Below are 22,660 nucleotides of genomic sequence, written 5' to 3'. Positions count from 1 at the left end.
ATCAGTTACCAAAAAATCTCAACTCAAAGTTCCAGAATAGCTGCTACTGTAGTGGATTTTGGAGTTTGCTTTGATTGTAGTAAAATCTTGTTCTACATCATGGGAATTTTGCTGCTAAAAGATTTTACCTGTAACAATTTAGGCTCATAAATAAAGGCTCACTTTTCTCCCAGTTCCATCTTCAATACTGATGCTTCCATTTTTAAATTTCTGACTGCCAAATGTCTTATTTTGGTTGCATGAAGGGAAACCTTACCTTTAATATGGGTTGTTCCTTCTGCAGAATAATCTTTGGGTGTCTTAAGTCATTTTTTTAATATTTTTATATGTTGAAATTAAATTATCAACTACTACATTTAAATGTAGAGACAGCTTCTAAGAGCTGAATGACTTAATAAATCATGCTTTAATACCATGTAAGTACAATCTAAAAACACAGACTAAGCGAATGAGCTCATTTTTATCTAAAGGCATTAAATTTTAGGAAAATAAAGAAACAATTATTTTCCCCCATTAGGGAAGAAAACCTCCTCAGGCTCTTCTATTGACTTTACTGGTGCGACCACTTGTGTTTCATCCAAAGGATTTCATTTTAGAGCCCCTGGCATGAAAGGAAAAGCAGCAGAGGTACTGCTAGCATGGGGATTTTTTTGTTTATTGTAATTTAGCTAATATTTTATACTCAATATATTATATTTTTTATTTTCATTTTATTATTTTTTGAGACCGGGTCTTGCTCTGTTGCCTGGGCTAGAGTGCTGTGGCATCATCATAGATCACTGTAACCTCAAACTCCTGGGCTCAGGCAATCCTTCTGCCTCAGCCTCCCGAGTAGCTGACTATAGGTACATGCCACCATGCCCAGCTAATTTTTCTATTATTTATAGAGATGAGGTCTTGCCATCTTGTCTACGCTGTCTTGAATTCCTGGCCTCAAGCAGTCCTCCCATCTTGTCCTCCCAAAATGCTGGGATTACAGACATGAGCCACCATGCCTGGCCTTATACTTCATTTGCTGTCTTTTTCTTATGGGAAAGTATGTTCATAAGTAAGATCATAAAGGGTTAATTCAGATGTCTATAAAACTAGGTCATTTATTTGAGATAAGGGATATGGATTGGAGTTGGAAAGCAACACAGAAGCCTGAAACTACAGGTTTTTAGAATCAGGACAGTAATTTTTTTGGAAGGGTGAGGACCATGAACCTCACTTTTCCTCTATTACTACAAAATATCCTCTGATCTCTTGGGTTGATTTTATTTCCTAAATCACGGATGAGTTCATGTAAATAATAATGATAATTAAAGCTTATATTGAGCATTTACTATGGGGCCAGACACAATACCACAATACTAAGAGCTTTAGTTTTTAGTTTTATTTGTTTTAGAGATGGGGGACTTGCTATGTTGTCCAGGCTGGTCTCTAAGTCCTGGGCACAACTGATTCTCCCTCTTCAACCTCCCAAATAACTGGGACTCCAGGCACATGCCACTGTGCCTGGCTCCAAGTGCTTTAAATGCATTATCTCATTTAGTCCTTATAAGTCTTTAAGATAGGAATTATTATTCCAATTTTATAGATTAGAAAATTGTGAGTAATTAGGACAATAATTTTAAAAGCAGTTAACCAAACTTCCAGCTAAGATTTATGAATTTTTGTTGATAATGTTACAAATTTAGTAAAATAATTTAAAAATTATTTCTCAGAGAGATGCAAATGTACAAGCACCACATCTGTGAGGGGAGGTTGCTCTGTGTGTGTAAATCTGACTTATTGATAAATAATCTCCATAATACACTCTGTTTAGCATAGAGGTCTATGAGTTTTGGCAAATACAGTTGTGCAACCACTACCTCCTCCCAAAGTTCTGTTTTACCCCATTATAGTCAAATTCTTTCCCCATCTCCTGACCCTGGCACCTACTGGTACATGTTTTCTGTCCTACTTTTGTCCTATCCCAGAATGTCATATAAATGGAATCCTGTAGTATGTAGCCTTTTGATTCTGGCTTTTTAAATTTAGCAAAATGTATTTGATATTCATCAATGTTATTGTGGGTATTGGTGCTTTAGTCTTTTTAGTGCTGAGTGGTATTTTTATTCCTTTTTAATGTTGAGTAGTATTCCATTGTATAGGTGTATCTTAATCTCTTTAGTGTTACTGTAACAGAATACCTGAGACTGGATAATTTATAGAGAAAAGAGATTTGTTTGGCTCATGATTCTGGTGGCTGAAAGGTCCAAGATTGGGTAGCTGTATCAGGTGTGGTTCTCAGGGTGCTTAAATTTATGGTGGGAATCAGAAAGGGAATGGGCATGTGCAAAGAGATAGAACTAATCTATTCCCATGAGAGTGAGAATTCACTCACCCCTGAGGGAGGACATTAATTTATTCATGAGGAATCCGCCCCCATGACCCAGCCACCTCCCATTAGGTCCCACCTCCCAGCACTGCCATGTTGGGGATCAAATTTTAACATGAGTTTTTATGGGGACAAATCACATCTAAACCATAGCAAAATCCATTTACCAATTGAAGAACATTGGATTGTTTCCATTTTTGGGCAATTATGAACAAAGCCACTATTAACCTTTGCCCTATAAGTTTTTGTGTCAACATAAGTTTTTATTTCTCTTGGGTAAATGCAAATATCACTCGCTATTGTCAGTTATTTTTGTTTTAGCTATTCTAATAAATATGTAGTGTTATCTTATTGAGATTTTAACTTGCATTTCTATAATTAATGATGTTCAGCATTTTTTAAAAGTATTTATTTGCTATTCATATATCTTCTTTGGTGATGTGTTTATTCAAATCTGTTGTCTATTTTTAAAAATTGAATTATTTCTTATTCAATTCTTTTTTAAAATTTGGATTATATATAAAACAAAATTATAAATATTTATAATATATGTTATGATATAATTTAATATAATATACTAAATAATGTAAAAACATAGAGACTTAGAACAACAATCACATATTTGCTCTTGATTTTTCAATTTGGGCTGCCCTCAGCTAGGCTTTTAAAAAAATTATATATAGGGTCACTTTTGTGGCTGGCAGTCATCTGGTGGCTTGATTGTGGTTGGGCAGTTCAAGATAACCTCACTCACATGTTTGGCGATTAGTTGGGATCATCAGCTAGTTCTGTTTCATGTTTCCTTTCTGACAGGGTAGCCTAAATTTCTTACATACTAGTGTTCCAAGAGAGCAAGAGCAGGAATTGCAAGGCCTCTCAAGACTGAGCATCGGAAATAACACAGCATCAATTCTATCACATTCTGTTGATCATTGCAAATTGAAAGGCCTACCCATATTCAAGGATGGAAGAAATAGACTCCACATCTTGGTTGGAGGAACTACAAAGAATTTACAGCCATATTTTACCTACCAGCCTTACCACACCAGAAGTAAGACTGAGTAGATTGGATCAGGTCAAATCATGGTAGTCTCAAACAGCCAGAATTGAGTTTAAACAGACCTGATTGATAGATAATAGGGACCTATAGTTGGTTTTTATCAGAAGAATGACACAGTGAAAATGTTTAGGAAAGATTGGATGGATTTGGGGCATGTCCCTTACTGGAATTAAGAGATTACTTGGGAAACTCTTACAGTATTAATCTAGACATGAGATGGTGCACATTTAGACTAAAATTAATGATTGAATCTGTTGGTTTTAGTATTTAGGTTTTCTATATCCTTGTATTTGTATTTTACCAAATATCTCTTTCTTATTTGTTAATTGCTAGCACATTAGGTACTAGACTTTATTTTAAAAACTTAGAAAACATAACTTTCTCAGCCCTTTTATGTTTCATGTTTGTTTTGTCTCAACCTTTAGTAATGTGAAATTGCTATCAGCTCACAGAATTTTTGCTCCTTGGGATTTGAACCAGCCACATTGCTTCTTAGTCACAGTTGAAATTTTCCAGAAAGCACCTAGAAAATTACTGAAGTTTGTACAGAAACCCCCTTGAGCAGTGAAGCTCAAACTGGATGGGTGTCAGAATCTCACAGAGTTGTACAATTTAAAGAATGCTTAATTGACAACTTTCCTTTTAGCTTAATCCTTGCTATTTAAGGGGCATTTATTTTTAAGAACACAACTTAAAAAAATTCAAATGTGACTTTTGGTCCATTGATAAGGTTTTTGTTTGTTTGTTTGTTTGGCCCAGGAAAGCAGAAGAGATTTCTTCTGGAATTTAGATGCTAGCTGTAAAACTATAAATCCACAGACCACAAAGAACGTGTAATTAACTTACGATTACCTGTTTTTTTGAGTTGTGTGTAATGTGCCCAGATGGATTACAGCCAAAGCATAAATCTTCTGGTGGAAAAATTTGTTCCAGCAATAAAAGTATGGAACACTGAGACTGGTAAAAAGGAAACTGATGTAGTTCTTCACAGATCATGTCTTATTTTTGTTTGAGAAGCTTGTGTTAGAATGTGGGAAGCCATTGTTCTAGTTGGTTGGTTTGAAGATCGTCACTATGCTCTCTTTTCTATAACTGCTCATCTCTCATGTCAGAAGTATGCTTATATTCCTAAAGTAAGTGACATAGATTGGAACGTGTAGAGCATCTGCCATCTAATTATTAATTATAGGCTTTCATTATATATGGCTTTTATTTTTTTCAACCCTGTATCCATTATTCCTTATGTTATCAAGAATATCTTATTTTTCCCTAAGAAAAATACTCCTCTGAGAACATTTTAGTGGGGTATTAGATTAAATTTGCCAGTGTTTTGTTTTGGATTTTTTCTGTGTTAATGAGATACTTACCTATAATTTTTCCTTCTTATGATGTCCTTCAGGTTTTGGTATCACAGTTATGCAGGGTAATTCTATTTTATGGAAGAGTTTGTGTAAAATTTTAGTATTCGTTCTATTTTGAAATGTTTGTTAGAATTCTTACCAGTGAAGCCATCTGGGCCTGCAGTATTTTTTGGGGGAGGAAGGAGGACATGTGGGAAGATTTAAAATTCTGGATTTGATTTAATAGAAATTGAATTAGAATTAGTCAGCTTTTCTACTGTTTTGTTGTGCCAGTTTTGGTAAGATATGATTTTTAAGAAATGTGTCCATTTTATCAACATTTTCACATGTACTAGTATAAAATTGTTCTTAATACCATTTTATTTTATTTTCTGTACCTGTAATATTTATAGTAATGTCCCCCTTTTCATTCTTAATACTGGTTATTTGTGTTTTCTCCTTTTATCTTGCTAAGAGTTTATTAATCTATTTACCTCTTTAAAGAACCAACATTTGTGTTTCATTTTTTCCTCTATTGTGTGTTTGTTTTCCATTTTGGTTTCTAATATATGTCTGGAAAGCTTCACAGTTCTTTGTAAGCACACCTTTAAGTTGTATCCCATAAGTTTTGATGATGTCCTATTTTTATCGTCATTCAATTAAAAATATTTCTAAATTTCTATTGTGATCTCTTCTTTGGCCCACAGGTTCTTTCTTTCCTTTCTTTCTTTCTGTTTTAACTTTTACTTTTTCTTTTCTTTCTTTTTCTTTTTTTTCATTTTTTTCCTTTGGGGGTCTTCTGGCAAGGACTGGAAAACCTGCTAGACAAATTCTAAAAGAGCTGTAACCTTGACCCATAGGTTATTTAGTAGTATGTTACGTAACATCCAAATTGGGCTATTCTATTTATTTTTCTGTTCTTGATTTCTACTTTCTTCTTCAACCAGATAAAATTATATTCTATCTATTCTGTATCATTTCAGTTCTTTGAAATTTATTTAATCACTCAGCAACTGACTTATGTTGATGAATGCTTAAGAAAAATGTGTATTCTGCTGTTGTTGGATCTGATCTATGTATATCATTTAATTTAGGCTGATTAATTAGGTTATTCAGATTTTCTAAATTTATGCAAATATATTTTTAAAAATGTGTTTTTTGTCATTTTATAAGATAGGTATGTTAGAATCTCTAACAGTGGTCGTGAATCTGTGTTCTTTCAGCTCTGTCAACTTTTGTATATCTTAAAGCCATTTCCTTTGGTGAATGCAAATTCAAGACTAATTTATTTTCTGTGAATTAACCCTTGGATCATTATGAAATTATATTATTTATCTCTAGTAATACTTTTTTAGCTATAAAGTCTAATTTGTTTGGTATTAATATTGCTATACCAACTTTCTTTTGGTTAGTGTTTTCATGACATATCCTTTTCCATCTTTTACATTTTAATTGTCTTGTGTCCTTATATTTAAACATAAATCTAAATATTTAAAGTGTTTCTCATAAGTAGAATAGAGAGTTGGATTTTATTATTTTTGTCCCATCTGACAATCTGTCTTCTTAATTAGATTTGTTTTGTTCATTTACATTTAGTGTAATTACCAGGTTTAAGTCTCCTACTTTGCTATTTTTTTCTTATTTGTCCCATTTTATTTATCCTTATTGTTTTTCTTTCTTCCTTTCTTTTGGATTGGTAATTTTTTTATTCTATTTTTTCAGTTATAACAGAGTTTAATTTTGTATTGTTTTAATGGTTACCTCAGGTATTATAAAATATATCCTTTTTTATTACTGTCTATCTTAAGTTAATATTTTTATCATTTTCTCAGCAATGCAAGAATCTTGTAGTACTTAAACTTTAAACACCTCATCCACTTTCGGTGTTTTTATTATCATATATTTTAATATAGTGTAGGTTATAGAATGCACATTATGTTTTTAATATTTTTAAACACTCATTCTTTTATAACTGATTAAATATTTATTCTTTCTAATGTTTTTTATTCCTTCCTATAGTTCAGTGCTCCCATGTTGAATCATTTCTATCAGCCTAAATAATATCCTTTAGTATTTTTTGTAATGCAGGTTAGATAGAAATAAATTCTCTCAGATTTTCTTTTTTCTTAAAACTTTTTAACTTAAATTTTTGATAGATATTTTTTCTAAGTATAGAATTTAGGTTGGCAGTAATTTTTAAAAGCATTTTTACAATGTCATTCCATTGTTTCTTGGCTTTCATAGTCTTTGTTGAAAAGTCTGCAATTTTAAGAAGTGTATCTTTTTCTTTGGCTGCATTTACATTTTTCTTTATGTTTTTAGTGTTAAGCAGTTGACTATGTCTGCCTAGATACAGCTTTATTTGTTTTTATCCAGCTTGAAGTTCACTGAGTTTCTTCTATCTGAGAGTTGATGTATTTTATCAGTTTTGCAAAATCTTCAGCCATTATCTCTACAAATACTGCTTCTGAGCCATTTCTTCTCTTTTCTCTTTTTAGAACTCTAATTACATGTAGTTTTAGACTTCTTTTTATGATGTCTTGCATGCCTTTTATGTGTCTTTCATAATCTAATTTCTTTTTGCACTTCATTTTATATACCAACTTGTTTAAACTATCTTCTGTTGTGTTCTTTCTACTGTTAAACACACCCAATTAGTAATTTTCATTTATTTTGATTCTAGAATATCCAGTTGATTGTCTTTGATAATTTCAAATTTCTTTGAAAGTTTTCCATTTGTCATCTATCTTATCCATGTTTCTTTTAATTTCTTTAAATAGCTATTCTAATGTAAGTATTTTATTTTCTGCTAATTTCAGTATCTGGATTACCTTTTGATTGATTTCTATTGATTTTTCTTTTATTACTCAAATTTTTCTGCCTCTTTACGTGTCTAGTAATTTTTAATTTTATGGCACATATTGTATATAAAGGTGCTGTAAGCAATAGAGGCTTTCCTCTGTTAGAGATATATTATCCCTGGGCTTATTATTGCAATCCAATGCAATCAATGATTGAACATGGCTGTGTTGTGGTTTTAGTAAAACCTAGCCCACTTTTTTTTCTCCCCTGTTCCTCAGGCATAATTCTTCCAGGGTTTTGATTCAGAACTTAGTAGATTTCTCCTCAGACTTGAAGTGTAGTAAATTTAGTCTACCCTTTTAGAGGTTTTAAGCTTTACTTTTTGATCTCTTGCCTCATGCAGCATCTAAATTTGACAAACATTGAAGAGAAAACTAGCTGTGAGTTTAAGGCAGGCCTCAAGCAGGATTTTGTCTTATAAATATCAGAAGACTATTAGAAATTTCATTCTGTTTTAAAATTGCTCTCTGGTTTTGGAGCCACAGAATTCAGCAAATGTACTGTAGCTGGCTTTGTGTTTAGTGCTCTGTCGTTTCCAAATTTTCACACCACTCTTCTGTGTGATCCAAGGCTGTACCTCACCTCATACGCAGAATCAGTAAATGCTCCTCAAGCAAGAACATGATTAGTTCCAGACTGTTCCTTTCTGGAATTTTAGTTAATTTAATCCCACACTTCCACAGCTTTCGGATAGCTTTAAAAGGATTATTTGTGCAAGTTATCTTTTGCTGGAGGGGGGTGGCTATTGTCATTATTACAATGATAATAGGGTTTGCCATGTCATTCTATATTTTACTTGTAACCAAATGTACTCTATCTATATTAAAAATGGTGGGAATTCATTTATCTCAATGTTGCTGCCATAAGAGATTCCCGATAGTTACTGTGTCTAGACCCCTAGAGCTTTCTTGGTCCTTACCCTTTTTAAGTCCTGGTTCTTCAGGTTTTCCTTTGATTTTTTTTTTTTTTTTAACATGCTACTTGGGTGGTAAAAGAAAGGAAGAGTTTAAGTGGATTGGAAGTTTGTAACTATCAGAGTAATCTTTTTTTCATTGACTGATATTAATCTGTTAGGAGAAAGAATATCAAGATGAGATTTAGATAGATTGAGCTTGATATGCTTACTGAACCTGTGCAAAAGAAAGTTGGAAAGTGAGTCTGGAACTCAGGAAAAACACCAGGGTGAGAGAGAAATATGCCTTTGGGAATCATCTGCATAGAAATGATTGCAATACAATGTGTAACACAAAGTAAAAATTTTTCCATTCAGTTCAGGTTATCTAGTTTCCCTAATCTGTGGATTTGGACAGAGGAAAGTATGGGAATATCATCAACATACTCTTATAAGAGTACAGGGCCAGTAAGAATTTCACATGGTAGGAAAATTCATTTTCAACCACTGTACCTGTTCCATGGATACGTACAGCAATTGGTTATGTGGTAGAGAAACATAGGGTCACAGGTTATTTTTCCACACTATTGTTATTACCAGCATTTATGGGGCAGAATTTTAGTAGGAAAAGATCACATTGAGAATGTAATGCTACTTTCCTCTTTATTTGCTATGTTGCCTTAATAAGTTTACTTGGGAAAATGCCAAGGAAAGGGTTTTCAGGCAACAAATAGGTATTATATCAGTTAGCATAGCATTTCTTCCTATGCTAAGTTTCTGTCTATTCAGAACACTGAGATATAGTATTATTACCTGCCTTTTCATATCACCAAAAAATGTAACCCTACTTAAACAAATTCAGTAGATGAAAATCTAAGTTTACATAGAAGATAAAGGGTAAAGTATTAGTCTTTGAAAAATAGCAAACTTTTAATGAATTTGGACTTAAAATATAACAATCCACTTTGCCCATAGTATTAAAAGTATTTTGTAAAGCTAGGTGTATCAGTGTATAGACACAGTGAATGACTTATAATCCTATTCATAGGAGAGCTATAACTCATAGTAATAATTTTATGGTACTTTTCTCTAGGTCTTATGTGGTACTTCATCAACTGGGTATTGGATTGCAGTGGGAAATGATGCAAGAAAAGCTCTTAGCTTCTGCTTTTACTCCTAGCATCTTGATTGTCCTAACAACATCAGCAGCAGCAGAAACAGCAAGACAACAAAAACAACAGCAGTTAATATGTGTTACTAAGCATCAGGTCACATTCTAAGCTTTTTATATATATTAACTCATTTAATCCCTACAACAGGCCTAGGAATAAGTATTCACATTATGCCCATTTTTACAGGTACGAACAGAGAAGTACAGTTAAGTAGTTTGTTGAAATTTTGACTTAAAAGTACATATTCTTTTTTTAAAAAATATTTCTTTCTTATGTACGTACGTACATATGTATGTATGTATGTATGTATTTATTTATTTAAGATGACAGTCTTGCTCTGTCACCCAGGCTGGAGTGCAATGGCACGATCATAGCTCACTGGAACCTTGGACTTCTGGGCTCAAGCGATCCTCCACCTCAGCTTCCTGAGTAGGTAGGATTTTTTCTAGGGATAGGATTTCACTGTGTTGCTCAGGCTGGTCTTGAACTCCTGGCCCCGAGCAATCCTCTCACCTTGGCCTCCCAATGCTCTGGAATTATATACGTGAGCCACCACGCCTAGCCCATAGTCCATATTCTTCATCATTTTACTATGGTGGCTCTAAAAGTAACTGCTTTGTCACAGAAAATACACAACAATCTTTTTTTCCCTAACACTCTTTTTTTTGTTGTGTGTATGGGTCCAGTAGACTGGACCATAGGCCATAATAGACATTCTCTTCTATCAGATTCCTTCCTTCCTTATTTACCATTAAGCAAATTTAACAAGGAAAATTATCAGAGATAAAGAAGGGCCATTGCATGATGATAAAGGAACTAACGCTCCAAGAAGACGTAACAGTCTTTAACATGTATGCAGTTAACAATAGAGTGTCAAATACGTGAGGCAAAATATTTAAGGCACAAGGAGAAATAGATAACTAGAGACTTCAATGCCCCTCTTACAGTAATTGATAGATAAAGCAGGCAGAAAATTAGTAAGGATATAGTTGATATGAACAGTACTATCAATCAACTTGACCTAATTGCATTTATAATATACTCTGTTCAACAATAGCAGAATATATGTTTACTATTCGAAGCCCTTCTACTCTGATGTACTCTCTGGATTGATGTGTTTCTTTTAAAAGCTCCTGTAGGTTGTCTTAACATAATGAACAGGAAAGTCTGTGTATTTGGAGTTGATTCAGGGGAAAGAATTGGGCTGTTGAATTCTCTTCTTATTTATAGTATCATCTGGGAGTCTTATGTTATAGAGAAAAATTCATTTTCCTCTTCATTCCACGCTCTACTAACTCCCTACCCCCAACAAAGATGGTTTAATAGGAACCAGCTGTGTAGAATAGGGTAAGATCATGTTTTCTTATTAGGAGTGATAATCATGTTCCTCATTCATATTAATATACTTATATATAATATCAGAATCACCACCAAGAAAAGACAATTAGAGTAAATTAACTTTCAATATTTAGAAAATAGTATATGTGTAAGATTTCTGGAGATAGCTATATGATTTTGAAAAGCAAATAGAGTCAAGTAGAATTTTTTATAGTTTTTAAATCAAACAATATAAACCATTAATAGCATAAATGGAAAGGAAATTATAAACCTTAGTGAAAAGCACTGGATAAATTGTGGGGTAAAAGAGAGAGTCAGTCTGTGGTGATGAGGCTGAGGCAGGAGGATTGCGTGAGCCCAGCAGTTCCAGACTATGGTGTGTGATGATCATGTCTGTGAACAGTCACTGCACTCCAGCCTGGGCAACATAATGAGACCCCACTTTTAAAAAAAAGGAGTGGGGATAAAGTTTGGTGATTCATTCATTTATTCTTTTAAGTATTTTAGGTTCCTTAGAACTACAGAAAATAAAATGTACCTGATTGTTTATATCTAGCCGGGTAAACATATATAAACATATATTTGTCCTGTGCAACAAATAACTACAAACCTGGTGGTATAACACAACACAAATTTATTATTTCATATTTCTGTGAATTAAGAGTCTATTTACAGCTTAGCTAATATCTTTGGGATCCCTCACAAGGCTGCATAAGATGTTGGTTGGGTCTGCAGTTTCATTTCAAGGCTCAACTTGGGGAAGGATACAATTCCAAGATCACATGGTTGTTGACAGAATTTATTTCCTTGGGGCTTGTTGGACTTGTCTGTCTAGAGGCTGCCCTAGTTCTTTTATAAGTGGACCTCTTCAGAGGGAAGCTCACATCGTAATGGCGTGCTTCGTCAAAGCCAGCAAAGGAGAGAATCTCCTAGCAAGATGAAGTTTCAGTCTTTTGTAACACAATCATGGAAGTTATATCACATCACCTTTATAATATTCTATTGGTTAGAGCAAATCATAGGTCCCACTCACACTAGGGTAGAGGATGTGCCAAGGCCTTGAATATCAGAAGACAGAAATCAATGGGGCATCTTAGAGCCAACTGCCACAACAGGGTTCATGTCTTTTTTGCATGTTTTATTGTGCTCAATAATAATAACATCCAAGTTTTCATTGTATATTAACATTTTACATGTTTTATTATTATTATTTTTTTGAGATAGAGTCTCACTCTGTTGCCCGGGCTAGAGTGCTGTGGCATCAGCCTATCTCACAGCAACCTCAAACTCCTGGGCACAAGCGATCCTTCTGCCTCAGTCTCCCAAGTAGCTGGGGCTACAGGCACGCACCACCATGCCTGGCTAATTTTTTCTATATATATTTCTAGTTGTCCAGCTAATTTCTTTCTATTTTTAGTAGAGACAGGGTCTCACTTTTGCTCAGGCTGGTCTCGAACTCCTGAACTCAAATAGTCCTCCCCCCTTGGCCTCCCAGAGTGCTAGGATTACAGGCGTGAGCCACCACGCCGGGCCTTACATGCATTATTTTATTTAGAAGTTAAGTGATTTGCCCTTCATCACGTGACTGGTACGTGCTAAAACCAATAATCTGAAACAGTTGACTCTAGGAAGTATAGAGTAATATAATGTGATATTTTTTATTAAGCATGAATTTTTAGTGTCTCATGTCTGTTTTTAAATGTTCTCAAGTTGAGGTGGGAAGCATTCTTACAGCAATAAGAATGCTAACCGTGTTGTTAATTGTTACCACTATTTCAGACTGAACATTCCAATAACAGCGAACTTCATTTTTTGTGTCTCAATCTCTTGCTTTTCTTGGTTCCTAATACAAAGATTGAGAGGCAAGTAATGACCAGATACTCTGAAACATTTCCCTTGAGGAAGAATAATAAGCAAGCATGGCTTGAAGACTGGGTTACAGAACAGATACTTCCTTCATTTATTTAATAGACGTTGCAAGATTAATGTTTTATGTTCTTTCTGTGGAGGATACCTTTGGTTTCTGAATTCCAAAGGCCATTATTCTTTTATATGAAATGTTTCCTAATTCATATAAAGGTAATTCTTTTTCTTCTTCATTCCTTTATTTTCTTTGCTGTTCATTATGTTCTAGGATTACTATGTCCAAGGCTGCCAATTTGAAGTAGAAAAGAAATGCTTATTTAAAAATCATTTACCTCCTTTCTTCCGTCTCTCCCTCCCTTCTTCCATTCTTTCCTTCCTCCCTTTCTTCCTCCAACTTGAAGTGATTGAATATGGCAAGAGTAAGGTGATAAAACTTTTACTTTAAATTCCTGTATTCAGGGATTATTTTGAACTTGCTTTTAATTTTGTTTATTTTATGTAATGTTGGGTTTTTCTTGTAATTGTATGTATATAGTACATATATAATCTTTCATACATGGACATTAATTTCATAGGTTTGAGTGTAGAAAGTCTCAGTTGTATATGGTCTTACCCATTGTTCATTTAATGGCAGGTTGATTATCACTATTTTTCATGAGTACTTTATAATTAAGTTTTCAAAATATAGATAAAAATACAACTGGAATTAGTTGACTGTTAAACAAATAAGTATAGTTTTCATATGAATAATCACAAACTATTCAACTGTAAATTAAATTTTCTCCCTTCTCACTAGGGATCCTTATAATAGCTCACTTGCTAAAGATGGTTTTCTGCCTGTTTTTTTTTTTTTTTGCTTGTTTGGCTTTAACAGGGATTGATTGATAAACTATGGCCAGTGGGAAAAATCCAACCCACCTTGTTGTTGTGGTTGTTGTTTTATTGGCCTTCAGACTAAGAATGGTTTTACAGTTTTAAATGGTTGGAGAAAAAAAACAAATTCAAAGGAAAATATGCAACAGAGGCCATTGTAGCCATAAAACCTAAATTGTTTACTCTCTAGCCCTTTATAGAAAAAGTTTGCTAACCAAAAGTTTGTGTGAACCAGGATATCCTCATTATTAGCTTTTGTCTCTTGTAGTCTCTGAATTGTTATGTTGCATGTGGGTATGGACATGATCTGAAATAAAAGTCCAATTATCGATACTATTCTTAGGTTCCTGTTGACTTTACTATAAATCTTTATAAACTACTTTGTGTTTTGTAATTCTTCTTGTGTTTATTATATCTTCAGCTATTCTAATGTTTTCTTCTCTCTGCTTCCGAGAGGCAGCTTGTATTTAGAGCTGATGTGGAGCTTAGTGGGAGGAGATCTGGTATATTTAGAAACGAATAGTCTAGTGAAATAGAAAGAGAATGAGCTTCTCAAATTTGGATTTGGATCCCAAGTTTACCACTTTACTAACTTAGTGATCTTAAAAAAGTCTTTGAATCTTTTGACTCTCAGTTTCTTCACCACTGGTAAAATGGCAATAACAACACCAACTTTGCAATGTTGTTAAGTTTTAAATGAGATTTTTAAAAATATTTAGAAGAATTCCTCTGTATTAGTAGGTCCTTAATAAATAGATTTTTAGCTAATGGTAGCTGAGAATCCAAAAAGTGCATGATCATACATGCTTTCATAGAACTCGGAATACTTGTTTTCATTTTTTCTTATAGAGGGAAAGAATTATCTTAGGTAAAATGGTTAATGCAATGGATTAGAATTCAGAAAACATAAATGTTCTTTAGAGTGACTGTTCACCCTGAGATAAGTTATTTAACCTCTTTGGGTCTAGAATCCACAACTATAGAGGTAGATTGGAGTAGATGACCGCATTCAATAACTCTGGTATGTCTTTATAGAAACAGGGTCGTTAAATAATATGCTAGGTTAAATAGAAGCATAGAATGGGTTTTATTCCTCATAATTTGGCTCTTCTAACTGAATGATTCGATTTTTTAACTGTTTGATGCTTTTAGATATAGGAATTATAATTGCCCACTCTAAGCTTTATTTAGAATATAGGAATTTTAATTATTCATTATTACTACGCAGAAAGTCTTCTAGGAAGAATGTACCATTCTTGGAGAAAGATGTCACATGAATAAAAATATTAAAATCTTAAGTAACTAAATTGAAAAAATTTAAACTTTGTGTTTGAATTTTCTCTGTCATATACAAATGCCATATAGGCAAAGTGAATTTGCATTAAATATTTTATAATGTATGAATAGTTCAGCTTAGGGGCTTGATTAAACATTCTTTATATATATTCTTTGGTCGTAATATTACTGAGCTGATGATGGTTCCAAGGGCTTCTTGATAATTGAAGATAAATAATAGCGGGAAATTTGGCCATATTATGGCTTGTCAGTTTCAGTATCAGCACATATCTGCTACTAATTGTTTAGAACAAATTTTCCTGGGCTGTTTCTCAGTTTCTTTTAGGCAAATTTGTATTTCACTATGTAGATTTTTGTTTATTTTTGTAATTGTCATATTGATATTCTTTAATTCATTTAGGTAATCAGGAAACAGTGGTTGTTTAATTTGGGAGATCAGTATTCTAGGCAAAGCTGTCTGAAGGAGGACAAATATAAATAGATTTCAATATATGTATTAGAATTAGCCTGTGAATTATAATGTCTAGAGTCAAGTATAGTATAAAATAGTTTTCTAGTTATTGTTGCTGGTTCAAATCAAATGAGTTTGATTTTAATCCATTTTGTTTTTTTAAAAACATGTATGCAAAAGCTGATCCTTGGCAGAGGTGTTTCACATCAGAAATGCATAACAGATTCCATAAGATTTAGAGAAAAACTGAGGTCCACTTAAGAAATATAGAATGCTATATCTGCAAATAAAGACAAAAGGGACAAAGTGTAGTTTAATATTAATTCTCATTTCTACTTAATAGCACTTCAAAAATATTATTTCTGTTACCATTTAATATGTACAGAAGTTAAATGACTTAGTCATTTTTCTGCAAGCCAATGGCAGACAAAATAAACTATTCCAAGGAATTACGAAGTTGTATCACATTTTCAATATATTGCCAACAATATACTGAAACTATGGTTTTTTAAAATATCTTTCTCAAGTTTCCCTTCCCTTTAGAATTAACTCAGGATGATATGATTTACTAGCCTACAGATAATGACAAAATAACCTATTCCATATTATAATTACTTTTGGTAATTATTATATGTGATCGGAGGTCCCCATGTACCAATATGATAAATGGCCACTTGAATCATTACATCTTTAAGATATATAGATATACTCGGGTAAGCATATAGGAACTATGTTTAGTATTTATTGAGCTTAACTATAATAATTGATTAGTATCTGTATAAATAAATATAAATGGCACATTTAACACAGAAGATTACTTGATTAGATAATAGTAGCATTTCTTGTGGCTCACAGATCTTTGGGAATAAACCACATTAAGTCTAAATTAAGTTTTCAAGTAAGTGTAAATTAAGTTTTCAATTTATATGATCAATAATACATAACCTTATTGAAAGTGGTCTGGCTACATGGAGTAGAAAATCCACACTGAATACCTCATCTTTCAACTTTACATTTTATGAAACTGACTATGCCCTGTTGCATTTACGTGAATATAGCTAACAATACTTATAACTTATTACAAAGTGTCACTTAAAATATTAACTTTAGCACAGAGATTCTGCTGATGCAAGATATGATGAAAAGAAATAAGAACGTCTGGATCTGTTAATAGTTTTTTTTAATCTGTGCAATAAACCCTTCATGTTTTCCTGTCATGAAAAGTGCACTGTCTGTACATACACTGATTAAATTTACCAAATTCAGTCCAACTTCACGACATTTATCTTCAAAGTTGTTGAAGATATCCTATTCCTTGTGTTCTGTTGGCAAGAGTGCCAAAAGCAAGTAACTCTTTGTAGCAATGAATATCGTCTGTTATGACCCAAATGAAGTATAAAACCTGCGCAGAGTCAGTAGTATCAGTTGATTCATCCAAAGCAACTGAATAATACATATTTTCCTTTTGAAGTATTGCATGAAGTTGGTCTATTAAGTTGAAGGCTATTTCATGCTGCCAGTCAGTTATGGTTCTCCTTGAAAGAGGCAGTAGTGTGTACTTTGAAACATTATTGGGGTCTAAGCATCCTACCTCTTTGACAATGCATTCTTTCACAATTTCTACATCACTGAATGGCGTCCCTTTTTTCCTGAGTATATAAGCTGCTTTATAAGTTGCTTCAGGGGCATTATTTCCAGGTCTTATTACTACTTGAAAGAATTGTCTTTGCTTTTGCTTTTCATCTTTTAATTCCTGCAATACAACTTTTTGTACCTCTCCCTCTAATTTAAAATATTTGAGGTCCTTATGAGTGTTATAATGCTGATGAGCATTGAATTTCTTTAATGTTGATATTGTAATATCACAAAGCAAGGAAATCATATATTTAGCAGAAACAAGATAATACTGCAATTCCCAATCCTCTTTAAAAAATCTGTTTTCTTCCTTCAGTGTTCTCTTGGTCTTCTTTGACATGATGGGCTATTAAGCAGACAAATAAAAACTACTGTTGAGCTGTGCAACTATTCACAAATTCCACTTCAAATAGAAACACAGTGCACCGTTGTCAAAAGCTGATAACAGACTGGCATACTTGACTCCAATAAACTCTCGCCAACCAGCCTCATGTGGTAGTGGCGCCAGTCCCACAGGGGAAATTAGAACTAAATCATGAGTGTAGCAGCTGTCAATTTAGCCCTTGTGGTTTACTAATGTTCTAATTGTCCTGGTCAATCTAAGAGGATGATTACTATGAAACTTATTTTATTCTTTGGTATTTTAAATATGTTCGTTTTAAAAATAAAATACAAATATAAAAGACTAACAAAAATGTATGAATAAAAATAAAAGGATTGTTCTATAAAATTTGGATTCAGTCAAAAGGCTGCACTTAAGGTCATGGAAAGCCACAGGTGGCCTTAAGGCCGCAGGTTCCCCTCCCCTGCACTAGTGAATACTCTGAATCAGCCCCTGGATGCAGAAACCTAAGCCTAGGGCCTCATTTCAAAGAGTATTGACTTCTGGATTTACTATACTCTTATATACTGTTCACAGAGTTGGGAGTGCTTCTACAATATTTCTAGATATTTCAAGTGTGTTGAATTAATTTTACCAATGAAATAACATTTCTAGAATCTGTGTAGCTAGTAACAAACTTCCTGGTTTTCATTAGAAATAAAGCTGGTTGAAGAGTTTAATATTGTTACTGCCTTTGGGATGTAGGCTTTTGATTATACAAGGGTTGTCCAGAAAGTATCTAGCCAATGTTAATATAATGAGAACGGTTTTTGCAATATGGATGTAACCTGGTAGCCAAGGGGAGTGGACTGGCATGTGTATGCATGAACGCTGATGACCTCACTGTACTAGGCAATGTAGCACTAGATGCTTTTGAGTGAGCTTGTGTACTATGTGGCTATCACATTCAAAATGACTGAGTGAGTAGAGCAATGAATCTACATCAAATTTTGAGTTAAAACTTGAACATTCCTTTTCTGCGGAAACTATTCGGATGATCAGAAGGTTTTCAGGGATGAGTTTATCGCAAATAAAAGTGTGGCACAAAGGCTTCAAAGGTGGTCGAGAATCTGTTGAAAGTAGTCCACATTCTGGAAGGCCTGCAAAAAGCAGAACATCTGAGAATGTTGAACATGTAAAAGATGCTGGGAGAACTGTGTAAAGTTTCAGGGTGCATACTTTGAAGGGGACTAAGGCATCATTGTTGTATGTATGATGTTTCTTGCATCTTGTAGCTCCTTCAATAAATGTCTCTATTTTTTATATTACATTGCTGGATACTTTCTGGACAGCCCTCATATAATAGTTTACTAACCTTGAAGTGTTTATTCCTAGACCTATTGAGTCATAAATTCTGGGGATAGGGCTCAGACATCTGTATTTTAATAAGCCCTTGATGTGGATCTGATATACTAAAGTTTGAGGACTCCTGTCCTAAAGTTAGTAATTTGATATTTAAATTACTGATAGAGAAAACTCAGAAAAAGAAAACTGTTACTAACAATGACTCATCTTTGGGAGTTTATCATAACCAGTTAGTCTTGGGCACCTGGAATTCACTAATGAAATAAATAAATATTTACATCTCTTTTTCTGTTAAGTGTAGATCATCACGCATTATTATGGAAGTGAGGTTCAGTTCAAAAGCTATTTATTTGCCACATACTATTTATTCATTTCAGGAGACTGCTGCTTTTTTAACACTTATTTTAACTCATTTATGCAGCTAGAGCTGTTATTCATAGCAAGAGCCTTGAAAGGAGAATGTAAATATTAATAGAATATTGCTGTACATGTTTGTATCAAAGATCATAAACCAACATGTGTAAATTTTAAATACAATTTTAGTGTATCCACTGTAGGCTTATTTTCTAGTTAAAACCTGGTAGGATCTTTTTTCATAGCCCATCTACATGTGATATGTGAGTTAGTAGGTTTTATCATTAATAGACGTCAACTATTTTTACCTTTTTTGTTCTACCTGTATTTTCTTTCTTTCAATGATGCCACTGTTGCCAAATTAGCAAGAAGATATTTATGACTTCTCTATTCTCTTAAAGGACTTTTGCATATTTGCATATAAATTGTGGTTAACGATAGGTGTGTATTGACATTTTGACAAATTTTAATTTTCTTAGTCTTTGCAGGATACAGCTTATTTTGTCTATTACATTGGGCTAAGACCATTAGACTCTTGTTGATGTAACTCTAAGTCATGGTGTTGAGTTTGCCTTTGAGGTATAGAGAATAGAACAATGTACTTGAACATACTCTGCTGCATATAGACATAGCTTGATAGGAGCATAAATGTCAGCATGATGAGTTGAGCCAGAAGTTTTTCTTCCGTCCAATTAAAATAATATGTAAGGTCATGAATATCCAGTTGTGGCTGTATATCTATATTCTATTTTTATGATGAACATATGATTTCTTTCACTTTAAATTTATGTGTTTTCTTCCTGGAAATTTATGCTATTGTGAAATGCTTTGATATAAAATGTATTTACTTCATTATTTTAATGTTTACTCTCAATACTTTTTTTTTTTTAAGAGGCAGGGTCTCACTCTGTCACCCAGGATGGAGTGCAGTGGTGCAATCACAGCTCACTGCAAGCCCCAACCTTCCTGGGCTCAAGCAATCCTCCTGCCTCAGCCTCCTGAGTAGCTGGAACTACAGGTGAACACCACCATGCCTGGCTGGGGTTTCATTTCATCATAGATTTTTTGTTGTTGTCCAGCCATAGAATTCTTATCAACAATTATATAGTAGTTTTCTCTGAAATTTTGCATTCTCATGTCATTGTGAAAGGTGTTAGGAGTAATATTTTTTGTAGGTCAGGTCACTATAATAGCTATCACTGTGATAAAATATAAAAATGTACACTGCCATTCATAACCAACAGGAAGACCTAGGAAAACTTTGACAAGTGCCTTGTAAGCTCTAGGCAACATAAATGATAGTGAATTTATTTAGATTGCCAAACATAATAAGCGAAAAAAAGAAAAAAGATAATTCAGAGTCAAATACAGTACATTTAGAATATATAATTACTTGGGTTTTAATGATTAATCAGAGAGTGCATATAAGCTCTCTGCTCTTTCCAGCCCCATATTTTGATATCAAGGATCTCATTTGTTGTGTAAAGTAGGCAGATAGTTAGGAAGAGAACATTTCACATTTATTTCCTTTAAACTTTTTGAATTAGGTCTGAATTATGCAGCTAAGAGTCTGTTTACTTCTTAATATCAAACTTTGAAACTCCTTATTGAAAAGATTAAAGAAAGTGAGTTACCATCTATCACTGTTGCTATTTACTTATGAGGTCCATAAAAATGGAGCAAAGAAGGAAATATGTTAGATTAGGTATAGCAATTAAAGAGGAAGTAGAGAAAGTAAGAGTGAAGACATGTAGATTCACAGTCAAGTTCTACTAATGTTTAATACACCCTGTGTTTCAGGATCTAAGTGCTTTTATATATGTTACCTTCAATTTATTTAATATGAAGTGAAAATTATAGTTTGTTTTGCCTTAAACCCTTCCTTTACATCTTTCAGTATTTAAATTTTTAGTTTGTATATATTTTTATTTGGCATACTGGTTTATAAAACTTCATTTATGTGCTCACTTCGACAGCACATATACTAAAATTGGAATGATACAGAGAAGATTAGCAATGAAAAAAACAAAAAAACTTCATTTATTCATACATATCTTCATTCAGGCTTTGTAGTCAGACAAATTTGAATTTATATTCTATCTCTGGTATTTAATTATTAGTTAGGTGTGACCTCTGTGAGTTACTTATCCTCTGTAAGCCAGCAGTCCCCAACTTTTTTGGCATCAGGGACCAGTTTCATGGAAGACAATTTTTCCACAGGACAGGGTTGGCAGGGGAAGTGTAGGTCAAGTGGTGATATGAGCCATGGGGAGCAGCTGATACAGATGAAGCTTCACTTGCTCACCCATCACTCACCCCCTGGTTCCTAAGTTTCATGGAAGACAATTCTTCCATGGACTAGGGGTTGAGGGTGGGGGCAGCAGAGCTCTGTGGCCTGGTACCCAAAAGGCCATAGAGCAGTATCCCTGGGCCAGCGGTTGGGGACCACAGCTCTAAGTCTTAGTTTCATTATTTATAAACCATTCTTGTTCAAGGTTTTATTTGGTTTCAGGTAAGAAAAATCTGCCTAACAACAAAATGAGATTATTTTGTAGGGATACATGAATATGCTTTGGAACTCAAGGGCAGGAAGCAAGTCAAGACTTCATGAGGATCTAGAAACATGAATTGGAAAGCTGATACAAATTCAGAACTTTAATCTTGGTTTCTGTATCTTTCTGTCTGTATCTCCCTCTCTCTCATTCTGTCTGCCTCATCTGTTTCTGTCTTTTTCTTATGCATTGTCTCTTTCTCTCATTTCTGATAACTCTTTGTGTGTCTTCCATAATTCTCTCTCTCTCTTTCTCTCTCCCCTTTCCTCTCTCTCTCTACAGATCAGCTTTCATTCTTTCAGTATACACATGGCCAAACGTGGGAGCCCTATAGCTCCTGAATATACATAAACTCAGTTTGAGTGACCAGCTGAGACTAACTAGTGGCTCTCAGTCCAGATTCAAAAGTTCGTTTGTCACATGATATGAAAAGAGACTCATGGGAAAGGGGATAAGTTTATGCTTTTGCTGAAATCCAAACATCTTGACTTAACTTGCAAAATTGTTTTCATATCTTTATATCAAGGAGCCAAAGAAGAACATTGGGAAAATGCCTTAAGATGTCTCTCTCTTTCCTCTTTACCAAACTATAGGGAATACTAATAATTAAAAAGGTTTCATTGCCTAGATGGCAGCACGTTAGAATCTGATGTGTCATTTGTCCATTACCTAAATGTGGATTCGTGTCTGAAATATGCTAGGTATATGGGAGAATTGCAGCCCTTCTGTGAAGTGGGAACATAATAAAAACCCAATCCTGTGATTCTCACCTCCAGACAAAAATAAAAGGTTCTAAAACACTACCATATAACTTAAGGGTTCAGTATCTCAATGAAGTCCTGCTTAAATCATTGTTTTCCTAGTCTCCTGGTATTTTTTGGGAATAGGCTTCATACTTCAAGCTGATATTATATGCTTGA

At 33.8% G+C, this 22,660-nt stretch overlaps 1 protein-coding gene, 1 non-coding gene and 1 pseudogene across 6 annotated transcripts in view; 2 read left to right on the top strand and 1 right to left on the bottom strand.

Annotated features, from left to right (window-relative positions):
• Positions 1-22,660, top strand: part of FUT8 (fucosyltransferase 8) — a 266,970-nt gene that overhangs the window by 109,441 nt on the left and 134,869 nt on the right. The window lies entirely within an intron of this gene.
• Positions 5,553-5,614, bottom strand: LOC123631264. Its single transcript, XR_006733107.1, has one exon. It is a non-coding gene; the product is annotated as a U7 small nuclear RNA (small nuclear RNA).
• On the top strand, positions 21,149-21,236 carry LOC123631241 (annotated as a pseudogene).

The sequence above is a fragment of the Lemur catta genome, chromosome 1, assembly GCF_020740605.2.
Source record: "Lemur catta isolate mLemCat1 chromosome 1, mLemCat1.pri, whole genome shotgun sequence".
Classification (NCBI taxonomy): domain Eukaryota; kingdom Metazoa; phylum Chordata; class Mammalia; order Primates; family Lemuridae; genus Lemur; species Lemur catta.
Note: the sequence above shows the minus strand (reverse complement) of the source record. Positions and strands in the feature narration are given on the sequence as shown.